This window comes from Clinocottus analis, unplaced genomic scaffold, assembly GCF_023055335.1.
Source record: "Clinocottus analis isolate CAN_PGR_092001 unplaced genomic scaffold, fCliAna1.0.p SCAF_13, whole genome shotgun sequence".
Classification (NCBI taxonomy): Eukaryota; Metazoa; Chordata; class Actinopteri; order Perciformes; family Cottidae; genus Clinocottus; species Clinocottus analis.
Window position 1 is genome coordinate 7,793,845 of NW_027175854.1, and position 20,241 is coordinate 7,814,085.

Sequence of the window (20,241 nt, forward strand, 5' to 3'; positions counted from 1 at the left end):
TGCTGACATGAAAAGCCAGAGAAGTAAATGCACAACGCAAATAATCCAGTCACAAACATGAACGTCACTTAAAGCCACACAAGTCAACCTCATGGCGCCGCTGCAGAACAAGTCAGATGACCACCAAAATCAATATGATTCCTCCTCTGCTCACCATAAATATGTGTACAAAGCCTAATGGCAGTACATCTATTAGTCTAGTTTCAGTCCGGACTAAAGCGGTAGACATTGTCCTCCTGAGAACAGCATAAATGCTTGTGTGTGTTTGTATGTCATATGCCACTGATCATCATATATGTTAAAGTTTCTCGTCTTGTGACTCTCTTTGACCCAACCATCACAGTGACTCAAGTTATTCTTTCATCACTTTTATTGCACAAACAACTGAATACAATCATATCACAAAATACAATGTTGTCACGGTCTGTCTGAGCTTCAGCAGATCAAAATCACACTGGAACATGAACAAAATGTAATAACAGAAAACTCACTCATAAATAGTAGTTGAAGTTGATCAGGTATACGAGAGACGCTCTTCCCCACCCCACATTTTATTTAATCCACGTCGTAGGTAAATTTTGATTTTCGGAGAGGTTTTTCTATAATAATGTATGTTCTCCATTATTAAACGATTGCTTTCTTCTTTGGTTCTTCTACCGAGAGGTCAGCGTTCAGGCTCAGCTGCATACCAGCACATGGAGCTAGAGAGGATCAAGTGTTTGAGTTCACTTCAGGAGGACGACTACACCGAGCTTAAACCACAGATTGTCGTTAAAGACCAGTCTCTCTCTCTCTCTGCACCATTCAGTTTGTAGTATTAAAACGAGTAATATTTTAACTTCATGTGGTATCGATGTTTTCATGTAAAAAAAAAAGAATGGATCTTCCAATATATTCCTCAAAAATAGTCTTTGTTGTGGCACAAATATTGCCTTTTTTGTGGTGCCTAAAAATGTCACAACTCCTTAGCTTAGAGGAAGAATTCTGAATTCCCTTGTAAAGACAAGTGAAAGTGAACCGTAGCGCTCCGGCTCAAAATGATTCAAACTCTTTTCAAGAATCAGGATCAAGCACAAGACAATATAATATCATCCTTTTTATTTTTCCTTAAATATCTATTTATATTGTCTTATTCCTATTCCTATCATCCTTTTCAGTCGCTTCTCAAAATTTCCTCTCCAAATGAAACTGTCTGAGCTTTGAACTTTGTCTAGCTGGCAACATTCAACTTAATATCGGAACTTTTGTCTACTTTTGAGACAGAAACCTCATGATTTCGCAGTTTAATTAAGAAAAACGTATCTTAAGTGCCCATAAGGAACAATCCATGGTAAGACCAGACAGATCCTCCTCATTTAGTCTTTGCACTTTTTTACTGGAAAAAAATCCTGGTTGAGTTTACAAAATCTCTTTTTTTTTGTCAAACAAAACTGGTGAACACGCTTGCTTGATCTGGTCTGATTTGACCTTTTAGTTGAGGTAATATAATTATGGCTAAGTCTATGCAGCCAGAGCTGTTTAAAATGTCTTACTATGTTTACTGTAGCTAGCAATGAAACAAATTAGGTTACTTTCACAGAGATCAATAGAAACATCCCATTTTCTTTTCTTTTTGGCAATCAAGCAATTATGCACTGCACTCATCACACACACACACAGACACACACACTAAAAACACGCTCCGATCGGAACGTCTCTATCCACAGACTGAGGGCTCTGGGTTTAGGGGTCACTTCTGGAGTTGGAGGTTAAAATATAGGCACTCATGGGTCATACATTGGGTTGCTGAAGTTTGCCAAAGTGCCGGCGTCCATAAGCGGGCCATAAGATCTACGTCTGGAATGGAGAGGAAGTAGAGAAAAAACAATGAGAGAGATGTTGAAGGAAAAGAAAAGAATAAAATGATCTTCAAATAAACACAATATACCTTAGAGTTTTATATATATATATATATATATATATATATATATATATATATTTATATATATATATATATATATATATATATATATATATATATATATATATATATATATATATATATATATATATAAAGAAACTGCTCTTTTGGTTAAACAAACATATAGAGATAGAGATACTCTGATTCTTGAAATAATAATGAATTAAAAAGTAAAAATATATATTTTCAATAAAACATTCTAACTAATTAAAGTCAATTCATCTTTATTGTGGTGTCAGAAATCTTAGAGACATATATCTTAAAAACTGCTATGACAAATAAAACACTGCATACAATGTCATCACGTGAGTTTTACTACATACACAAAAATGTGCTATTGCAATGAGTTTAAACTCTGGACTCACCGTATTTTGTAGTAGTAAAGCCCAACCAACACAAGGAGGACAGTCACTATGATCACACAGAAAATATATGCAATACTTCCTGGAGAGAGAAAGAAAGAGACCAATAAGTGTCATAGGATCCATTGTTTGTAAAAACGGTATTAGGACCTTCTGCCTAAGTTTCTTCTGACATTACTTTCCCGCTTTTACACAATACTCCTGAACCTAAACTGTATATCTTCAGTTTGCTCATCGCTTACATTACTTGTTACTTTGTTCCTCTGGATGGTTTTGTCAAAGGTCCAACTGAAATATATGTTTCTTAAATGCCTTTCAAATTGTTCTTTATTATTAAAATGGAAGGGAAAAAGGTATCTGGGCATACATCAAATATGTCTTAGTTGGCTGGAGGGGCGTGTCGCTGTATGTTTTTGATTGACATCAGCTGGCAGGCGGCCATACTGCTGGTTTGAGGCCTTAAACACGGGGTTGTGTGACAGTGTGGAAGGGTCAATTACATGGCCCACAAGAGTAATAGTTATTTGATTGGACCTTTTGCAATGGCTCACTGATCGCTGGTTGCGTGATTGGCCAACGTGTGAGGTGAGGTTGTAGTGGTTTGTAGCTGCTGTATTATTTGCTGGCATCTCCAGTTGGTGCCCTTACACACTACCCACGTGCAAATACATTGGAGGAATGTTTTAAATGTTGATGGCAATCCATCTTTCAGTTGTTGAGACATTCTATGCCCAACCTCAAAGGTCAAGGTCACAGTCGTTGTAGAATAACAAATTGACGGCCTGGGAACCAGTGGATATCTGGCCGTGGTTGGCTGATGGACTGACCAATATGCATTGCCATCCATATAGCCATACCACTATCAAAACACAGCAAAAACCTTGTTTCAAAATTAAATGAAGATAATTTATTTTCCAGCAGACCACGCTGACCTTTGAGATGAAGTATCAATTAATCATTTTGTGGGCGGAAACTGATTCAAGCACATTGCTCCAGGTCTTTTACTATGTGTGAGATGACACTGATGCCCTGAAAAAATGTTCAGACAGCTGTCACACTCCAACTCACTCCTCTTCTCTGGAAGCAGAATTCAATCTGCTAACACCACCCTGGGAAATTAAACTGTCTCCAACATCTCCCTCTCAGTTTAAAGTTTAAGTTGCTTGGCTGACTGACAACCAAGTAATAGATAACATTGTTGAGTTTTAACAGTGATTTGGGAGGACACTTTAGGGATCTAAGTGCTCTGTTGGATAGTCTGACAAAATGCCATTTTTGTTTGATGTAGATTATCAAATCAATCTTCCACTCATCATGGAACAAAGTGATCCGATCCTTGAACTCATTTGGCGTTAGGTGGGTGGAGTGGAAGACTGAGGTACGTGGGACACAATTACTTCCTATTTTGTGTTGACATGGAAACAATTACAGAAAAGCTGTGTCACAATGCAAATATTTAATGAAAAACTTTATTTTAAAATACTTTTTGTTTCTTTTTTTCTTATCTTGCTCCCTTGATTTGCCATCATCTTCCTTAATTTCAGTTAAAGGCACAAGGGTTTAAATTTAGTTTCTTGGCCCCTAAAAGTCTCTGCTCTAGGCACTGACTGATGGAACAGAAACCATTGCAGTTTAAACTGTTACCAATCTAATTTGTTTTCAGACAGGAATTTTCAGTTTTCAGCTCTGATAAAGCATATAACTACAGATAAATAATTCTACAATTTGTTACGTTTGTGGGACTATTTCTTTTCACTGGGTGACTCATAGTACTTCACACTTTTTATTGGAAACCTGGCCTCGAAAGAGTCAAAGTTCAAAAACAGCTCCCTGGAGGTATGTCATAAAAGTTCTGAGTCGGATACATTATCAGATTTAATGGTTACTAATGGCGGGAATGTCTTTTCCATTCCTGCACACGAGGGACAGAGTTCAAAGTCTGTTAAAATAACGCACACAGAAAACCGTGTTAAGAATAGAGGGATTTAAAGAGCTGTGTGACTTGCCTAACGTGTCTCTTAAAGTTAGTATGATAAAACGGACCATACGTCCAAAGAAGATAAGTGAACATACAACTTAAGAAACAAGGAAACAAACTGATAGTTTCTCAATTGCAGTGAGCGGATCAATATTCCAGGTTTGCCTGTAGAACTCCTAGCATTTACTATGGGTCACTGTATTGATCATTGGTCCGTAATGAGTGGCTTGTGGTGCCACAATGAAGGACAAGGTGACAATGACTGGATGCCATGATAAAAGAGGTTTTGTGAATGATAGAATGAGCAGGTAAACAACGAGCAGACAGACGTTTCACTTCAAACTGATGCCGTTCGTTTTCACTCAGTCAACGAGCGAAGACTCAACTTCGAAGTAAACAAGGAGGTGTGAGAGTGAAGTGTTCAAATATTAACTACAGACAAACACAATGCCGAAATAGGTCAAAGAGAAGGAGGAACAGATGCATGCACACTGGATGTGTACATTGACCTCTTTAATCAGAGTGTGATCACTGGCACTTTGTTCTTTGGTTCTTTTTTTTGCCTTCAGAGTCAAAACAATATATGTATGTACACATTAAGCATATATTTAACGTGTAGTTTTACTTCAGAGTACAACATTACTACCACTTTACATTAATATTAACTTAATCAGACAGGGAAAGGTTACTGGATATGCTGCAGATTCAGATTTGTCTCATAAGTATATTGTGCTGATAAAGCCTCTCTTCAACTCTTCACTTGAAATAAACATGTGTGCAATACTTTTACTGTGCAGTAATACTAGTTGTACTTTTAATAGTTCAAAGTTAGAGTACTCAGACAAAGGGTGAAAGGTAAAGTAAGTAATGTATATTAGTCCCTATAGTATAAATTCTAGGTCAAAAGTCTTATTGAAATATCTCTGTGATGTTGTATTGCTACTATTGGTACGAACATTCATGGTCCCCAGACGATGCATTTTGACGTCAGACAGTGACTTTATATTTTGTGCTACATCTTGTGCTACCAGTTACTTGACATTTATCGTTGTAATTGAAATATCTTGACAGCTATAAGAAGAACTATGGTCTCACCTACTTTGTGTTCAGACATAATTATCACATGTTAGCATTCTTGTCGCTACATACCTGAGCTCAGAGCCTCGGGCTTTGGTCCTTCTACCAGTGTGGTGGTTTGGGTGGCTCTGGTGGTGGTGGTGGTGGTGCTGCTGCTGATGGTACTAGTTGTACTTGTTGTGCCAGTGTTTTGGGTGGTGATTGGGCTGGTGGTGGTGCTTGTTGTGCCAGGGTTTTGGGTGGTGATTTGGCTGGTGGTGGTTCTTGTTGTGCTGGTGTTTTGGGTGGTGATTGGGCTGGTGGTGATTCTTGTTGTGCCGGTGTTTTGGGTGGTGATTGGGCTGGTGGTGGTACGAGCTATACTTGTTGTACTGGTGTTTTGGGTGGTGATAGGGTTGGTGGTGGGACTGGTGGTACCTGTTGTACTGTTGTTTTGGGTGGTGATGGGGTTGCTGGTGGTACTGGTGGTACTTGTTGTGCTGTTGTTTTGGGTGGTGATGGGGTTGGTGGTGGTACTGGTGGTACTTGTTGTGCTGGTGTTTTGGGTGGTGATGGAGTTGGTGGGGGTACTGGTCGTACTTGCTCTGCTGTTGTTTGACACTGGCGGTTGAGTAGTTGATGAATCCAAGGTTGAAGCCTGGGAGCTGATGATAGTCGACGATAAAATTGTGTGAGCTTGTTGTTTTGATGTGGTGGTTTCAGACAGTCCTGGTGTTATTAATACACCTGACAACAGTAGACCTGCAATTTAAAACAAAGTACATGGCTGCAATGCGTTTCAACAGATTTATGAGCATACGAAAGCCATTCTTTGTGTTATTACGGGCCCCACAGTCCCTAAGGACACCATACAGGGATGACAAAGATCTAACATTCTATGTATTTTACACATTACGGTCAGTTTACTCAGCTTGAGCTCCCCCTAAAGATAACCCTGGAGATGTCATGTCATGGAAAATGCCATTATGGTGTAATCATGGAGATGAAATGCTAAATCACTTAATCACACCTTTAATATGAATTGCATGTGTTTTTATGTATACTGTTTGTAATGTGGCAAATACAAACAGTACACCCGAAACACTTGAACGCTCCGGGGGTTTCGCCACTAAGAACAGAAATAAAACGGAATAAGATGCCTTAAAATCAAACAAGGAAGACGAGGCAGAAACATGAATCAACAAAACAGGTGGGCGGATGTAAAGTTAGCTAGCTCCATGGTTAAACATAGCCAGTAACAGAGTGGTGGGATGTTCCTGTGTCCACATCATTTTCACCATGTTGTGCACTAATAAATACAATATGATCACACTTAAAGGGTCTTACAACCAAACACGCACACGCACATTTGACGTATATCAGTCTGTTAAATAGTTTATTTTAATCAATTGCGAATCTTAATTCTCATGGTTTAGTCTTTCCCTCAGCCTCATTCTGTAACTGTTTTGGTCAAACAGTATTTGACTCTGAGATGAGTTTCTATTTCCTGTAAATTGTTCATATAACTGGAATCCCGCCAACTAAAATCCAACTGAAACTGTAGATGTACTGCTTGTTGTGTGGTTTGTAAAGGTAAACTGTAATAAAGCTGTTTCATCCAGCCTTCGAGTTTTATCCTTTTTGGGGATTATTTAATCCAGACATGGTATGAGGTAATTGTATAGTAAGTGCATGTGGCATCCCCAATGAGTACTAAAAGAGAATTAATTGATTAACAAAATAGTTATTAGTTACAGATAATGTCAACTGGTTTTCTGTTTTGTCGATTTTTCTGGCTGATTCTTATTCTAATCTCACATGCTGTACCTCCGTTTGAACAGCTTGGTTCGTGACACCTTAGTGACACTGAATAATATTGGGTCAGAAAATCAATTCCTAACAGAAAGTCAATGATTTCACTCAACATATTAACCCATGATGCAAGAACTCCATTACTACCCCTCAGGTTTCAAAAACTGTGTTTTAAACAGTCAAAGTTAAGAAGAAACAAACATATTTCCCACCTTTGTGCATTAGGGCCAACTACACGTATGTGTTCAACACACAACATGTTTTTAATCCAGTGAAAAAGTCTGTTCTTAAAAGATGTTGCTTGAATTGTTAAAAAAAAAAAAAAAAAAGTCGAAACAAGCTTCGTAAATGGGTAATAATCTCACGGCGACTTTTAAGAGATTTTTTAACAATTCAAAGAGTTTACATAACATCGAATATTAAGTGGGACATTTCTGCAATAGAGTGTTACGTCTGCATTATCTCCACCACCCTCAGCAAAACTTTTCTTCAATTTATTCAGACGTGATCTTCCACATATTCCAACTCTCTAGAGATATTGACAATTCTTGTACATAAAAAGACAAAGAGAGAAATCAGATGTCAAGGCTGATCACTGCATCAAATAGCATGCATTGATGCCAGTGTTTACTTACTTGATATCAGAGCCTGCAGGCTGACCCTCATCATAGTGCTCTTTTCAATCTCCACAAACACTTGTGCAGCTGCAGCTCTGCGCTCTGTGCTTTCTGTGGACAGATGTAGTGTGTGTGTGTGTGGCTGCCTGTGATTGCGGTGACTGATTACAAGAGCCTGGAGGCGAGGCTACGTGATGACTGAATCACGCAAAAGAAAAAAACTAAAGGGCACCTCGGTCTTGGTTGGAAGCTTTGTTAATGATGACATAAAGGACCAGTGTGTGAGCTTTAGTGGCATCTAGTGGTGATAATGCAGACTGCATCCAACTGAATACCACACACACACCTCTCCTTTTCCAAGGCTGTCTGAATATTTACAGTTGTAAGTAAGAACGTGAACGTGAAGTACTAGTGAGCTTATTGTACTTAATAGTATTCAATATTGCCAACACAGAGTGATATGAGGTATTCTTATTGTTTCTGGAAATATTGGAACAAGGGTCTGTATGTTTTTAACCACGAGTGACTTTTTAACAGCATTATATATACCTGTGTCCTATTATTGTATTTTATATATTGTTGTAATATTTGTGTTTGTTGCTATATGGACTCAAGAGTTTAAAAGAAAAGGAATTATATGGCAACAGACACCACAGCATACATGGAGGACTGGGGACTGACTCAATAAAACATAGTTGTACCAGAGAGTTAAACATAATGCCAGCCAAATATCAACATGCCATAACATTGACACTGCGAGCATGACGCTACCGTGACTGTAAAGTCTTCTAAAGTATCTTGTCAACTTACCTGAGGAATTGTAGATGACAATTGTCTTATTTAAAGAGCTGCTACTAATGCTGCTACCAGTTGAGGCAGTTGTGATGGTGGCTGGTGTAGTCCTGGTGGTGTTTTGGCTGGTGATGCGGCTGGTGGTGGTACTGGCTGTACTTGTACCGGTGTTTTGGATGGTGATGGGGTTGGTGGTGGTACTGGTGGTACCTTTTGTCCTGATGTTTTGGGTGGTGATTGTTGTGCTGGTGTTTTGGCTGGTGACAGGGCTGGTTGTAGTACTGGTGGAACCTGCTGTGTCAGTGTTTTGGGTAGTGATGGGGTTGGTGGTACTGGTGGTAATTGTTGTGCTGGTATTTTTGCTGGTGATTGGGCTAATGGTGGTACTGGCTATACTTGTTGTACTGGTGTTTTGGGTGGTGGTACTGGTGTTACTTGTTGTGCTGGTGTTTTGGGTGGTGGTACTGGTGTTACTTGTTGTGCTGGTGTTTTGGGTGGTGATGGGGCTGGTGGTGGTACTGGTGGTACTCGCTGTGTCAGTGTTTTGGGTGGTGATGGGGCTAGTGGTGGTACTTGCTGTGTCAGTGTTCTGGGTGATGATGGGGCTGATGGTGGTACTGGCTATACCTGTTGTACTGGTGTTTTGGGTGGTGATGAGGCTGGTGGTGGTACTGGTGGTACTCGCTGTGTCAGTGTTTTGGGTGGTGATTGGGTTGGTTGTACCGGCTATACTTGTTGTGCTAGTGTTTTGGGTGGTGACGGGGCTGGTGGTGGTACTGGTGGTACTCGCTGTGTCAGTGTTTTGGGTGGTGATGGGGCTGGTGGTGGTACTGGCAATACTTGTTGTGCTGGTGTTTTGGTTGGTGATGGGGCTGGTGGTGGTACTGGCTGTACCTTTTGTGCTGATGTTTTGGGGGGTGACGGGGCTGGTGGTGGTACTGGTGGTACTCACTGTGTCAGTGTTTTGGGTGGTGATGGGGCTGGTGGTGGTACTGGCTATACCTGTGTTACTGGTGTTTTGGGTGTTGATGGGGCTAGTGGTGGTACTGGTGGTCCTCGCTGTGTCAGTGTTTTGGGTGGTGATGGGGCTGGTGGTTGTACTGGCTATACTTGTTGTACTGGTGTTTTGGGTGGTGACGGGGCTGGTGCTGGTACTGGTGGTACTCGCTGTGTCAGTGCTCTGGGTGATGATGGGGCTGGTGGTGGTACTGGCTATACCTGTTGTACTGGTGTTTTGGGTGTTGATGGGGCTAGTGGTGGTACTGGTGGTCCTCACTGTGTCAGTGTTTTGGGTGGTGATGGGGCTGGTGGTACTGGCTTTACTTGTTGTACTGGTGTTTTGGGTGGTGACGGGGCTGGTGGTGGTACTGGTGGTCCTCGCTGTGTCAGTGTTTTGGGTGGTGATGGGGCTGGTGGTGGTACTGGCTATACTTGTTGTGCTGGTGTTTTGGGTGGTGACGGGGCTGGTGCTGGTACTGGTGGTACTCGCTGTGTCAGTGCTCTGGGTGATGATGGGGCTGGTGGTGGTACTGGCTATACCTGTTGTACTGGTGTTTTGGGTGTTGATGGGGCTAGTGGTGGTACTGGTGGTCCTCACTGTGTCAGTGTTTTGGGTGGTGATGGGGCTGGTGGTACTGGCTTTACTTGTTGTACTGGTGTTTTGGGTGGTGACGGGGCTGGTGGTGGTACTGGTGGTCCTCGCTGTGTCATTGTTTTGGGTGGTGATGGGGCTGGTGGTGGTACTGGTTATACTTGTTGTGCTGGTGTTTTGGTTGGTGATGGGGCTGGTGGTGGTACTGGCTGTACCTTTTGTGCTGATGTTTTGGGGGGTGACGGGGCTGGTGGTGGTACTGGTGGTACTCACTGTGTCAGTGTTTTGGGTGGTGATGGGGCTGGTGGTGGTACTGGCTATACCTGTGTTACTGCTGTTTTGGGTGTTGATGCGGCTAGTGGTGGTACTGGTGGTCCTCACTCTGTCAGTGTTTTGGGTGGTGATGGGGCTGGTGGTTGTACTGGCTATACTTGTTGTACTGGTGTTTTGGGTGGTGACGGGGCTGGTGCTGGTACTGGTGGTACTCGCTGTGTCAGTGCTCTGGGTGATGATGGGGCTGGTGGTGGTACTGGCTATACCTGTTGTACTGGTGTTTTGGGTGTTGATGGGGCTAGTGGTGGTACTGGTGGTCCTCACTGTGTCAGTGTTTTGGGTGGTGATGGGGATGGTGGTCCTGGCTTTACTTGTTGTACTGGTGTTTTGGGTGGTGACGGGGCTGGTGGTGGTACTGGTGGTCCTCGCTGTGTCAGTGTTTTGGGTGGTGATGGGGCTGGTGGTGGTACTGGCTATACTTGTTGTGCTGGTGTTTTGGTTGGTGATGGGGCTGGTGGTGGTACTGGCTGTACCTTTTGTGCTGATGTTTTGGGGGGTGACGGGGCTGGTGGTGGTACTGGTGGTACTCACTGCGTCAGTGTTTTGGGTGGTGATGGGGCTGGTGGTGGTACTGGCTATACCTGTGTTACTGGTGTTTTGGGTGTTGATGGGGCTAGTGGTGGTACTGGTGGTCCTCGCTGTGTCAGTGTTTTGGGTGGTGATGGGGCTGGTGGTTGTACTGGCTATACTTGTTGTACTGGTGTTTTGGGTGGTGACGGGGCTGGTGCTGGTACTGGTGGTACTCGCTGTGTCAGTGCTCTGGGTGATGATGGGGCTGGTGGTGGTACTGGCTATACCTGTTGTACCGGTGTTTTGGGTGGTAATGGGGCTGGTGGTGGTACTGGTGGTCCTCGCTGTGTCAGTGTTTTGGGTGGTGATGGGGCTGGTGGTACTGGCTATACTTTTTGTACTAGTGTTTTGGGTGGTGATGGGGCTGGTGGTGATACTGGTGGTCCTCGCTGTGTCAGTGTTTTGGCTAGTGACGGGGCTGGTGGTACTTGCTTTGTCAGTGTTTTTGGTAATGTTGGGGTTGGTGGTACTGGTGGTACTGGTGATACTTGTTGTGCCAGTGTGTTGGCTGGTGATGTGGGTGGTGGTGGTTCTGGCTGTCGCAAAAAAAGTAAAACAGTAAAACCAATAAATACAATAAAACTTAAACAATGTTTAATCCAGTGAAAACAGTCTGTTCTTAAATGATTTTGCTTGAATTGTTAAGAAAATATCAAAACAAGCCTTGTAAATGGGTGATAATGTCACGGAAACAGCGACTGAAATTTGATTTTGAGAGATTTTGAACAATTCCAAGAGTTTACACAACACCAAATAGTAAGTGGTACTTTTTTTGCAATGCAGTGGTATGTCTGCATTATCTTCATCTCCCTCAGCAAAACATTGCTTCAATTTATTCAGACGTGATCTTCCACATATTCCAACTTGCTATAGAGACATTGACAAGAAATCAGATGTCAAGGCGGATCACCGCATCAAATAGCATGCATTTGATGTCAGTGTTTACTGACTACGCGGTGACTTAGTCACGCAAAAGAAAAAACTAAAGGGCACCCAGGTCTTGGTTTAAAGCTGTGTTAATGATGACTAAAACTGCACTGCAACTTTTATTCTATTTTTTTGCTTTTTGACTGTTTTTTATGTTTTAAAATGAATGTTTTGAATTGGCTTTAAATATTTTCGTTTTCTTCTGCATTATGGTTTGATGCATTACATGGTTTCATGTGAAGAACTTTGAAACGCCTTGTTGTTGAAATTTGCTATATAAATAAACTTGCCTTGCCTTATAGAGTCTTACACCAGTTACACTAAAGTATGTTGTCAACTTACCTGAGGAATTGTCGCTGACATTTTGCTGATCTAAAGAGCTGCTGCTGATGCTGCTGCCAGTTGAGGCGGTTGTTATGCTGGCTAGTGTCGTCCTGGTCATAGATGTTGAGTCAAGCCTCACAGTAGAGTTGGTTTGTGATACGGAAGAATAATACATTGAGGAGTTTTCTGCTGGTGAAGAAGTTGGAAGGATGACAGTGGTGGTGTTTCTGATTTTTCCCATCCTGTGTGTCACTTGCTCAGTGGATTGAGTAAAAACTGCAGAGGTGGTGTCAGCCTCACTGGTGGACTGAGCTGAACTTGTTGATGGTGTTGCTGATGAAGTTAGTGGGGTGGAGGGAGCTTCACTTTGTCCTGATAGGGCACAGCAGAACAGCAGCCCTGCAAAGTCAAGAGATATCTGTTAATTACAAATTTGGAAAATCTAATCTTCCTTATTTGTGCCATCTATGTCGCTCTGTCCTTTAGTCAAGACATATCTTGTCGGGTCGCCACTAAATACACATTTTCGATTGATTAATGTATCAAGTATTTTACCAATTAGTTGATTCATTGATAAAATAGAATACATTGATTAATGTTCCTCCGAAAAAATCTAATTGACCATATATTTTAAGTTGATTTTATTTCCACAAACTGTAGGCATTGTATGATGCAGCACTTCATGTGTAATGTATTGCACTTATGCAGTACTACACTTTGAGATGTCAAATATTGTAATAGATTATCAAAATACTATGCCCTTATTTGGCTTCAAAACAAGCATAAAGCTCGAACCTTTTGGAAGCAGACTTTACTGGTGTGTTCTGAACGGGTGAGCTTCAAACCCTTTTTCATTGGAATGTCTAAGATAGCAGACAGAAAGTGTCCTGGCTTCAGTAGTTCATCTAGCAGTATAAAAGATTTTAAAAAAATAAAAAAGTAAAACTCTGGCGTTGGCATTTTCCGCGGCAGCCCTTTATTATTGGATTGCCATGTCAGCCATGTGAATAAAACTGTGATGGAGAAGCAGAGTGTGTGTGTGTCTGTTTTTTAAGCTGAAGGATGGTGTGTATGTATGTTTTTTTTTGCGTGTGTGCCAGTGAGCCAAGGTTGTGATAACGGTCAACCTGCAACGCCTAATACAATCGCCTGACCTTAATTGTTCCTCCAACAGATCATAAAACTCACAGTTCGGATCGTATCCCTGATCAGAGTCACTGATCGGATCAAAAAAGGGAGTAAATGTAACTTTTAGAGTCAAAACCATCAAACATTCTAAATGTTATGCTTTTATTTTATTATAGTCATCCATGTTTTTGTTCTTTATAAAACAACAATTCCAATGATAAGGAATTCAAATATTGTATTTTCATCATTTATTCAAACTAATCTTTTTTATTTATGTATTATAAGATGTTTGCATTTATTTTAAATGGCTTATAATTCTATTTATATCACGTTATTTATTTTACTGGGAAAACATCTCCTTCAAAGAATTGTATTTATTCACGATTTTAGAAGTTTTTACAAGAACATATCATAATAACGTTATAAAATACCTTTGCCCAAACGTCTATTAAACAACTTATTTTAATCAATTGCAAATCTTAATTCTCATGGTTTAGTCTTTCCTCCAGCCTCATTCTGTGACTGTTTTGGTCACACAGTATTTAAGTTTCTATTTCCCCTAAATGGCTTATATGCCTGGAATTCAACTGAACTTGTAGATTAACTGCCTGTGTGGTTTATCAAGATAGACAAAATTCAAGCTGTTTCATCCAGCCTTCGAGTTTTATGTTTTTTTTGGGGATTATTTAATCGTCAGAGAGAGAATTTCACCTTTTTTTTTCTAAGCAAAGCAATGTATATGGTATTTTTTAACTAATAACAAGAGTTTTATTTAAAATCAAACAAGACTAATAATACAGTGGGGAATAGTACAGAGGCCAACACATATTTACAGGTCTATAATGTAATGTTATAGAGTTTTTGGAATATTTTATGGCATCAGTCGGAGTCTTAAGTGGGTCTTCACAACTAAACCATGAGCAATACGTGATCAAGACCATAATAATAATAAGGATCATATTCATTAATATAATTATTGTTATCATTATTTTGTAATAAAATATATTCATAAAGCATTTTGTGCTGAAGTGCACAAGTCTGAAGTGCTCTACAAAGAAAGCAATACTTTTAAACAAAGGGAAAAAGACACTAAAAGACATAGTGTGTGTGTGTGTGTGTGTGTGTGTGTATATATATATATATATATATATATATATATATATATATATATATATATATATATATATATATATATATATACTAATTTTGTTAATGCTCTTATACATATATATATATATATATATATATATATATATATATATATCTCTCTATATATATATATAGAGAGATATATATATATATATCTATAGATGTTACTCTCTTTTTTTCTATATATATATATATATATATATATATATATATATATATATATATGTATAAGAGCATTAACAAAATTCGTTGCAGATAATGTAAATTTATGGAATACATTTTTTTAAAGCTGTTCATATTTTCTTTTTTTCAGATTTTTCTGGCTGATTCTTATTTATTATTACATGTTGTTCCCCGTTTCGCAGCTTGTTTCGTGACACACTGAATACTATTAGTAGGTTTAAATATAAATCTGTAACATTTCCTGAAGTCTTCTTAAGAAGGCTAATTTTGATACATTTAATGAGTACAACACAATTTCACAGTCCAGCACCAACTGAGACAACATACAATGATGAAATTACAAGTGCGGGTGCATGGCAGAGTTTACTTACATGCTGGCATAGTGTGCGGACTGACCCTCATCATTGATTATTACCCCAAATTGTAGACTTCTTGTGCTAGATGCAGCTCTGAGCGATGTGCTTCCCGTGGATAACAGCAGTGAGTATGTAACTGTAGGTGACTGTTTATAAGAGCCTGGGGCTGAGGCCAAACAATGGAGGCGGTCTGACCATGCCATGGTGAGCTGGGATGTCTTCTTTTATTGGCGAGCAGAACGTTGAACTAAACCGTTTAAAAATGTGCTTATACAATGTTGTTAGAGAAGTTGAAGTTGTTTAATTTGGCCTCCACTCAGACAAAGAATTAGAAAGGATCCCTTAAGGTTGTTATAACTCGTAAGCTAGAACATATTTTATTGACAAACACACAATATTGTGGTCCAACATGAATCTTTATTGTATTGTTTTTCCAATAAAACTGTCCCCCAATATGAACAAAACAATGCCCTTTCGTTCTGTTTCCTTTCCTTCTGAATTATGCCACCATTAGCTTCAGAGAGAATAGCATTGCCTCCCAACTCTTGGTCTCACAATGTTCTCTAAATCACCTTCACTGGGTGATGACATTGTCCAGTCTTACTCTCCTGCTAATCAATACAAATACAGACATTATTTCCAGATTGACATTAATTCACTTATCTTTTGTATCACAGGCAAGTCCTTCTATGATGCAGAGGCCCTGATGTTAACAGACGGTGATGAGGAGGAGCCTTGGCTGTGTTCGTGCCGACTTAAAGGTCTGCCATGAGGATCAGATCATGTAATGCCTTTAAGTTCAAAACTGTCAGATGGACAATTTCAAAGTAAGCAATGAAGCGACGCTAAGATGCGACTTTACCACTTCCTGAGAAAAGGGAGAAGCAACCATCTGAACACGGAGATAAGAAAAGAAAAGACGAGTTGTCACCCAAGGTTAACGAATGATAAATACATTTCAATTGGAGAAAAAAATAACTAAACCGAACCACATATTGCAACTACTGTATGTGTTAAGGCAAGGTGATTTGGGGAAATTCCATTAGCTCCAATGCAACGGTTTGTTCAGCAGCTTGAGTTGAAGTTAAATCCTATACAGAGCTCTGTTTGACATGCATATTAAATGGACAGCAACACATTACCTAATAGTGGGTTATATGTTATGTCATCACTGTTTTTAGCGATGAGTAATGTGGGATTACAATTTGAAATTCAGTAATTATATCACAGTAACTAATCCCAGTTCGGCTTTACTAAATTAATTTGAGGTCCAGGCATGTTTAGGAGTTTGTTTAGTGAACAGTTGACATGAGTTTAGTCGTTCTATGTTCAATAGACGGACCGCCCAAAGGAATGTCAGCTTGGAGGTGTATTGGCGGCTGGCAAACCTCCACATACTTTTTTAATATTTACTAATTGTTTTGCCTGTAAAATGTCAGGCCATTGTAAAAAGTGACCTCAGGTTGTGGTTTTGTTAGATGAACAGTGGAAATGATCTGACAATGATAGAACACAGACAAAAGCTTTAAAGCCTCACATTTGAAAAGCATTTTTGCTTCGTGAATGACTTCAATTCTGAATTATCAAACCAAAGAGTTGATTCATTTTCTGTAAACTGATTGATTCATCGTTGGGAAGAGCAGTGCAGATGTACTGCTGTCTCCAAATTCACCTGCTAAAATGATCTTCAACACTGACGAGAGATTGGTGTTTGTTATTATTTGTATTAATGAATTGAATGAAACTATGCCAAGACCAATGAATGAATATAGAGAGATTAGAGTGTCTGTGTTACTGTATGTGTGTTGGGATGATTCACCGGTCCAATTATTTCAGTTTCTTTTACCTGTAGTTCATTTTGTAAGCCAGAAGAGAGCAGCATATTCATTTGCAATGTAGCCTGATATCACAAAACCAGTGAAGTCATAGGAGATTAAAGGCACCATGACACAGTTCATATCACTATTGGTCAAATAGAGAATAGCCTGAATGCACTTTTATTTTAAAGAGCACAGAGGTACTTTGTCCACGTTTATAGCTGAGGCCTGTCAGCAACTTGGAAGAAAGAAGTAAACCTATCTAAACTATAACTGGCTGACTTTGAAGTAAACTCAGGCAAGTTCGGGATCGATAAGGAGCGTCTTCTTTCAATGATTAATAAGGTATGACCGTGTATTCAACGTTTACAGTGATACCCTCAAAAGGTGCAAGCTACGCTGAAGCTAAAAATATGTGTAACACTGTTTGGATGTTCATTTTTGACTGAGAGGTGACTCTAAGAAGGAGTATGATTAATTTCATGCGATTTGCGGCAATCTGGCACTAAGGGTTTATAATATATAGAGAAATGTAACCAAACGGTTTAGAAGAAGGCCTGCACTAAAATCTTACAGTAATGTTAAGACATTTCTGCTGTGGGTTCGTATTGTCTTCACTGATAAAGACCAAAAGGCAGCGTTTTAAATTCACCTTGGTGGGAGATAGGAATAATGGACACCTCATGGAGTGACCTCGCTGTGACAAAGTCCCTCTGCTCCTGAACAATTGCCTAATTAATCGGCCTGGCTGCTGATAGCCCTGAATTAGTTTGCAAAACAAATGAGGAGGGCTTCCGTGCAAATGAAACCTCAGTGGGGAAGGAGGGGCTTGCATGAATGAATAACAAGACCCTTAGTTCTCTAATATATGGGTAACTTCATACTTTTCTTCAGTGTTTTATATTGATAGTCAAAGTACCTAGTACAATAGATGACAAGGACTTTGTTGCCTTGATATTTTAAAAGCACAGAAAACGCAGCTGTTGGAGTCGAGTGCTTCTTTGCCGCAGTTTGACACAGGGGAACGTTTTGGTTCTTCCGGAGCTTGAACCAGCGCCCACACACTCATTACAGACGTTCTTTTTCAAGAACTTTTTGCTTCATGCAGCACAAAGGTTTGTTGCTTTTGCAACATTAAAAGAGGGTAAAACATTAAAGGGATTTTTCAGGTGCCACTTCATTAATGGAATAATGGGGTAATTATCCCTGGAGTGGACTGTTTGGTTGAGGCTGGAGTTTAGCCACCGCTGGATTAAGTCCCAAATGGTGGTGTGTTTGTGTGTGTGTGTGTGTGTGTGTGTGTGTGTGTGTGTGTGTGTGTGTGTGTGTGTGTGTGTGTGTGTGTGTGTACTAACATGAAAGAGTAGAACAGAAAAAGACACACATTTAGCTATTCCTGTAGCCGTAAAATGTAAAGCTTGCCTTGAAGGTGGCACTAGAGGAAACGTCACAGGGTCTTTAAAATACAATTTTGATCATCTGAAATGAGGCATGTGTGCAGACTTTGCTTTTTCACTTACAAACGATGCCCCAGTTAGCTTATCGAGAGTAAAAGGTGCATGTTCTTTCTCAAGGCGCAACATTGCCACCAGATATGGCTAAACACATTGAAGAGCATTTGTGCTTTATTTAGGTATATCTGGATCTGTTCTTCTGGATCTGTCCTTCCTTTTCATTTCTGCAGAATACAATCAATAATTGTAATTCAAATGGAAAGTGAATAAAACAAAAAACAAATGTGTGTGTGTGTGTGTGCGTGTGTGTGTGTGTGTGTGTGTGTGTGTGTGTGTGTGTGTGTGTGTGTGTGTGTGTGTGTGTGTGTGTGTGTGTCTCACTGCATCCAAAGCCCAGTCATGTGAAATATTAATTTGCAACGCGTAATGTGGCCTCTGGAATACAGACAATGGGTATTTTGGTTTAGTCATTCAAGTCACATGCCTTTTGTTATATGTTTCCGCCCCGTAAGAAACTGTACCCACAACAGATTTCTCCTCTGGAATTTTCTTGAAACCAAGCTAACGAAGCATCATCTGTTAACGGCAGGAATCAAGTCAAGAACTGTGTATGAAAAGTTAAGCTAAAGGTAAACTTGTATGGAGAATAAACTACATATCCATTCCACTATATATGGACATTGAATCAGTTGACTAAAGGTCACACAGTTGTGCAGGTTTGCCTCACTGTAAGTGAATAGACACATCATACAGCTGCTACCCGATGCAGCAGTTCCAGCTCCGAACATCTTGAAAAGGCCCGGCAATAGGGTTGCTCTTTAGTCAGCTCATCCCATTATGCTCGCTGTTCCGGTTCTGGCAATCGCCGGAACTTAATGAGCATGTGACCTTTCACGGCTTCATTTTGCACAGGCAGTCTACCGCTAAATCATAATCCACACAGCCTTTCCAGATTGTATGATTTGCATTTATATTGATGGAAGGAATATGTTGATTGATGCAGTGGTGGTTGCAGCGGCTGCAGCCTGGACATAGTCAGATAAAATGACATATTGGATCATCTGGGCCATTTTCCTCTTCCCAGCCAAGATGAAACAAGACAACTATTTTTCATACATTGTTCTGATATAGTCCTAAAGGTCTTTGTCAAGATTGGGGTCGATGGCAATGCTCAATCAATATCTGCTGGGAAAAGAAACCAATAGCAGACAGCACACAGATTCTTTTGAAGAGTTTTGCTCTCCCTGACATTGCTAATGACAATCGGTCAAAGGTTTTAATCAGTGACACAGCAACTAAACCAATACATAATACAGAGTTTTCTTAAAGAAGCTGAAGAGACTACAATAACAATAGTCCAAATGACAGGATGAAAACAATGTGACAATGTCAGAGAGGTCGCTCATAGTGATGAATTATCACCACATTGTTTAATCGTCTGGCTGCAACTCAACAATTTCATTAACTCTCACATCGTCTCTCATAGTTTCCCCATTTTATTTGTAGCCACGGCATGTCGATGTTTTAAGCCAAGAAGCTCTAAAACCCCACTGTACACTACTTGTTAAGCACCAATCGGCAGAGAGGAACAGTGAGATACTAGCTGGTGAACAAAGATGACCATTAAGCAGCTTATGAGACAGATATGTACCTCAGAAGTAAGAATTCTGAGAGCAAATTGCATGTATGTATGTAAAAATGTATGTTATATGACAACATTATAAAGTTTAAGTCAACTCTGTTGAGAGTTGCACATATACAGCACCTATGGTGAATTTACCGCTGGCGAAAGCTGGATTTCTTCTTACTTTTAGAACATACTGACCTTTTGG

The 20,241-nt window shown here is 40.0% G+C and overlaps 1 pseudogene; it reads right to left on the reverse strand.

The window, feature by feature from the left end:
* Positions 1-1,560: 1,560 nt before the first annotated feature.
* Positions 1,561-12,440, reverse strand: LOC137783850 (mucin-2-like; annotated as a pseudogene).
* Between the last annotated feature and the right edge of the window lie 7,801 nt (positions 12,441-20,241).